Here is a 6,330-nt window from a genome sequence, read left to right as displayed (position 1 = left end):
ATTTGTCATATGTTCCATTTATAGTAACAACCGTACTTTTCCTTTCCACTTGGTGGCAGGTTTTTTTAGTACAGCCCTAATGTTCTTCTTCTTCTCTTTGATTTCCGGCAGACAAGACGCATCTTAGGCGTGTTGCTGCCCTCCACTGGTCGTCTTTCGGATTTCTTCAACATCTCAGATCTGTTTGTATAATCCAGGGGTCGGCAACCCAAAATGTTGAAAGAGCCTTATTGGACCAAAAATACAAAAACAAATCTGTCTGGAGCCGCAAAATATTAAAAGCCATATTACATACAGATAGTGTGTCATGAGATATACATTGAATTAATATGACTTAAAGGACACTAAATGAGCTCAAATATAGCTACAAATGAGGCATAATTATGCAATATGTACATATAGCTAGCCTAAATAGCATGTTAGCATCGATTAGCTCGCATTCATGCACTGACCAAATATGTCTGATTAGCACTCCACACAAGTCAATAACATCAACAAAACTCACCTTTGTGGATTCATGCACAACGTTAAAAGTTTGGTGGACAACATGAGACAGAAAAATAAGTGGCATAAAACACGTCCTAGAAAGTCGCAGAAAGATATACATGTAAACAAACTAAGGTGAGTTCAAGGACTGCCAAAATTAGTAGGACAAAACGGCGCTCGCCAAATACTCGAATCAGTGAAGCATGTTTAATATAAACAGTGTGCTTTATAACAATTAGGGAGGTTTGTGTCATGTTTGTCCTCCTACAGAAACCATATTAAAACAAAAAATATTTTTTTTCCCCCTCAACTTTTTCCATTTTTCATACATTTTTGAAAAAGCTCCAGAGAGCCACTAGGGCGGCGCTAAAGAGTCGCATGCGGCTCTAGAGCCGCTGGTTGCCGACCCCTGGTATAATCCATTCTTTTGCAGGAATTTGAAACCAACTTAGTATGTTTTTAAGTGAATTGTCCTTGCTTCCAGTTTCTGAGTTGTGCATGCATAGCGGCTCTCTTCATTGTATTTATTGCAGTCTGTGAGGATATGGGTGACATGTGCATTTCATATCAGTGTGCTTACCCATTATCGTCAGTCCTTTATTACAAGGCCACCTGCACAGTGGCCTTGTGGTTAGAGTGTCCGCCCTGAGATCGGCAGGTTGTGAGTTCAAACCCCGGCCGAGTCATACCAAAGACTATAAAAATGGGACCCATTACCTCCCTGCTTGGCACTCAGCATCAAGGGTTGGCATTGGGGGTTAAATGATAAATGGGTTATACTTGTATAGCGCTTTTCTACCTTCAAGGTACTCAAAGCGCTTTGACAGTATTTCCACATTCACCCATTCACACACACATTCACACACTGATGGTGGGAGCTGCCATGCAAGGCGCTAACCAGCAGCCATCAGGGGCAAGGGGTGAAGTGTCTTGCCCAAGGACACAACGGACGTGACTAGGATGGTAGAAGGTGGGGATTGAACTCCAGTAACCAGCAACCCTCCGATTGCTGGCACGGCCACTCTACCAACTTCGCCACGCCGTACCCACCAAAATGATTCCCGGGCGCGGCCACTGCTGCTGCTCACTGCTCCCCTCACCTCACAGGGGGTGAACAAGGGGATGGGTCAAATGCAGAGGTTACACGGCTTACCAGAGCTACACCACGATGGACCGCTTGTCAGGTTTGAACTCATTGTTTTGGATTCTGTGCTTTGTTGAGAAGATTGGCTATATAGTGTGTGTGATAAACATGTCAACCAATTTTAAGGCTAGATTGGCTTGCTTCAGATAGACTGCGATGAGGTGGCGACTTGTCCTTTGTGTACCCTGCCTTCCGCCCGATTGTAGCTGAGATAGGCTCCAGCGCCCCCCCCGTGACCCCGAAGGGAATAAGCGGTAGAAAATAGATGGATGGATGGCTTGCTTCAAGTGATGTCGTTTTAATGAGCCGTCAAAACAACAATTGTCTGTTGTAATAGTTGCTAAACTTTATTGTTAAAAACTGTCATGATGTAAGCTAATGTGATACATGGTGACGAAAATATACTGTAGTGTAGGGGTCCCCAAAATATGGCACGCTGGCCGGAACCGGCCCGCCTGCGTCCAAAATCCGGCCCGTGGGAAGTCAATCAATCAATCAATCAACGTGTCAAATCAGAAGTGTCTCAAAGGGCTGCACAAGCCACAACGACATCCTCAGCACAGAGCCCACATCAGGGCAAGGAAAAACTCAACAAAATGGGCTACAATGAGAAACCTTGGAGGGGACCGCAGATGTGGGGACCTCGTGCCCCTGGGCTAACGGTGAAATGGACGTCAAGTGGATCTAGTTAATAGTGTGAGAGTCCAGTCCATAGTGGGGCCAGCCAGAGATCATCCTGAGTGGAGACAAGTCAGCAGCGCAGAGACGTCCCCAACTGATGCACAGATGAGTGGTCCACCCCGGGTCCCGACTTTGAACAGCTAGCGCTCATCTGTTGTCACCTAATCTGTGCCCGTGGAGAGGGGGGCAGAGCAGAAAAAAGACGGCAGATCAACTGGTCTAAAAGGGGGGTCTATTTAAAGGCTAGAGTACCGTATACAAATGAGTTTTAAGATGGGACTTAAATGCTTCTACTGAGGTAGCTTCTCTAACTGTTACCGGTAGGGCATTCCATAGTACTGGAGCCCGAATAGAAAACGCTCTATAGCCCGCAGATTTTGTTTGGGCTCTGGGAATCACTAATAAGCCGGAGTTCTTTGAACGCAGATTTCTGACCAGGACATATGGTACAATACAATCAGCAAGATAGGATGGAGCTAGACCGTTTAGTATTTTATACGTACGTAGTGAAACCTTAAAGTCGCATCTTGAGCGCACAAGAAACCAGTGCAGGTGAGCCAGTATAGGCGTTATATGATCAAACTTTCTTGTTGATTTCACCACACCTAGTGTGTGTGACAATTATTGGTACTTTAACTTTTATTTTTTATTTACTTTTCTTGATAGCTCAGTTAGAGCTAATTTCATTACCTTTTCTGTGTTATATGTTTTATGTTGCACGATGGCACCAAGAAAAATTCCTAGTTTGTGAACCCGTTCTCAAACAATGGCAATAAAAAATATTCTGATTCTGATTCTGAAAAACTCTTCTGATTCTGATTCTGATTTAGTGAACAGTGCCCCAAGTCTCAGTCTTGTACATCACACTTTGTGTGTGTGTTTTATGTTGGGGTGCAATGAAAAAGAAACTTTCCCTGACTCCCCCGTTCCCACACTCTTTTAGCCACATTTTATCGGTTTCTTGTTGTATTCACCCGTTCATACTGTACTAGTATTCCTATTTAATTTGTGTAATACTCTTTTGGTGTGTTATCAGCCTCCTCGTTTCCCTGTACTCTCACACGTGCCCAACAGTGCACCCCAATCCCTGCATTCTTCCCAGCATTATCATTGCTTCACTGATTAAATCATTTCTTGCCTCACTCTTCCCACCCTTCAATGTCATCAATACTGCTGCTGAATCAGAGCATATAACTACCTTTTGTGCTTCAACCTCTTCCACCCAGCCAAACGTCCAAAAAAAAAGTAACAAGTTAAATCTGATAGTTTGTTTGAAACCTTTTTGCCATGCTGTATTTGCAACTCTGGGATGCTCAGCCCCATTGCTGCCTTTCCAATAGAACCATCTGTATTTATATCTGCATGTAATCTGGCCAATTGTCCTTTCGATGTTTTGTTGTTACTACTACTGGATTACCTTCTTGTCACAAGGTCTAGTATTGAGAGATCCACATCTGGCTCTGGTAGGATCCAAAGAGGAACAGGTGACCAACACACCACAGGGCCTAACTGCAAATCCCATAATCCCATACCTCCACTGCTCTGTTTCTTACTGAGAGCATGAAATGTTCCCCCCTCCCTCTACCGCTAGTCCCTTGTAGTTTCAAGTGCTCTCCCATCACCCTCTCAGCTATGGGGGGCCGAATGTAAAAGTTCAGTCACACTTTTCTAGCAGATATACGTACACACTTGCCAACCCTCCCGGATTTTCCGGGAGACTCCCGAAATTCAGCGCCTCTCCCGAAACCTTCCCGGGACAAATTTTCTCCCGAAAATCTCCCGAAATTCAGGCGGAGCTGGAGGCCACGCCCCCTCCAGCTCCACGCGGACCTTAGTTCACTTTCCCACAATATAAACAGCGTGCCTGCCCAATCACGTTATAACTGTAGAATGATCGAGGGCGAGTTCTTGGTTTCTTATGTGGGTTTATTGTTAGGCAGTTTCATTAACGTCCTCCCAGCGCGGTAACAACACACAACAACAGCAGTCACGTTTTCGTCTACCGTAAAGCAGTTCATCTGCCGTAAACAGCAATGTTGTGACACTCTTAAACAGGACAATACTGCCATCTACTGTACATGCATGTGACAATAACATCTACGGCTTTTAGAAAGTGCAGCGCACAACTGCGCACACAACAAGGAGACGAAGCAGAAGAACGAGGAAGATACAGCCATGGCAACGCCGACGACGAGTAAGATGAATAAATACGCTTGTAAGTTCCAAGCCGCAGCTGCGATTGGACCTGGATAGCCTCCGGGAAGAAGTATTGGACTACCAAGTGCTTGGCAGTGAAGATCTTCCTCAGGAAGCAAAGATTGACCGGTTTTGGGCCATGCTAGGGAGAGATGGAAGATTCCAGACTCTAGTGCATTTGATGAAAGCAATTTTGTGCATGCCACACAGCAATGCATCATCAGAGAGGGTGTTCAGCATGGTTAGAAAAATCGTGACAGAGAATAGAACAAGGATGGACAATTCAACTCTTAACTCAACAATGAGTAGATGAGTGTTATGTGTGTGTATATGTGTAAATAAATGAACACTTAAATTCAAGTATTTCTTTTATTTATATATATATATATATATATATATATATATATATATATATATATATATATATATATATATATATATATATATATATATCTGCGATGAGGTGGCGACTTGTCCAGGGTGTACCCCGCCTTCCGCCCGATTGTAGCTGAGATAGGCTCCAGCGCCCCCCGCGACCCCAAAAGGGAATAAGCGGTAGAAAATGGATGGATGGATGGATATATATATATATATACAATAAAATAAATATATATTTATAGCTAGAATTCACTGAAAGTCAAGTATTTCTTAAATATATACCACGCCCCAAACCACGCCCCCGCCCCCAACCACGCCCCCCCCCCCACCTCCCGAAATTGGAGGTCTCAAGGTTGGTAAGTATGCAGGGGGGGGTGCTGGAGCCTATCTCGGCTGCATTCGGGCGGAAGGCCGGGTACACCCTGGACAAGTCGCCACCTCATCGCAGGGCCAACACAGATAGACAGACAACATTCACACACTAGGGCCAATTTAGTGTTGCCAATCAACCTATCTCCAGGTGCATGTTTTTGTACCCGTAGGGAACCCACGCAGTCACGGGGAGAAGCGGTAGAAAATGGATGGGTATGATAAACTCATTTTCCCGACCCGATCGAATGATTGCTGCATCTTCTAATGAATATAATGTAGGTCTTGTCTTGTCTTCCATAAGGCTCCGTGATCTGCGAACAACGAGATTCCAAACCCCTACTAACAAACCTTACACGACATGTCATTAATCGTGATATGAAATGATGGTAGGCTGATTCGCTTCCCTGTGGGGTTCGTTTGAAAGCAGTTTTTTTGCAGAGCACAGGGACCGTTATTTAAAAGGTCCTTTTGCTCAATACAATTTATCCGGATCAACATCCATCCATCCATTTTCTACCACTTGTCCCATCCGGGGTCGCGGGTTTCCTCTAATTTCAGCGTTATACATCTGATTATCCAATCCCTCCTTTTACAACATGTTGTAGGCTTTCTCTATATTTAGCAACAACCTTACTAAACATTTTATAATGCTGTTTGAATATCTAGATCCAACATCACAATTGAGTCCATGGTGGAACTAGCCGCCCTAAACCCTGATTCGCTTAAACCCTAGACCAGGGAGTAGGGAATCTATGGCTCTAGAGCCAGATGTGGCTTTTTTGATGACTGCAGCTGGCTCTCAGATAAGTCTTAGCTGACACTGCTAAGAGCCAGATGAGGTGGTTCGGGCATCTGGTCAGGATGCCACCCGAACGCCTCCGTAGGGAGGTGTTTAGGGCACGTCCGACCGGTAGGAGGCCACGGGGAAGACCCAGGACACGTTGGGAAGACTATGTCTCCCGGCTGACCTAGGAACGCCTCGGGATCCCCCGGGAAGAGCTGGACGAAGTGGCTGGGGAGAGGGAAGTCTGGGCTTTCCTGCTTAGGCTGCTGCCCCCGCGACCCGACCTTGG

This window comes from Nerophis lumbriciformis, linkage group LG01 (assembly GCF_033978685.3).
Source record: "Nerophis lumbriciformis linkage group LG01, RoL_Nlum_v2.1, whole genome shotgun sequence".
Taxonomy (NCBI): Eukaryota; Metazoa; Chordata; class Actinopteri; order Syngnathiformes; family Syngnathidae; genus Nerophis; species Nerophis lumbriciformis.
This window is presented reverse-complemented; position numbering follows the sequence as displayed.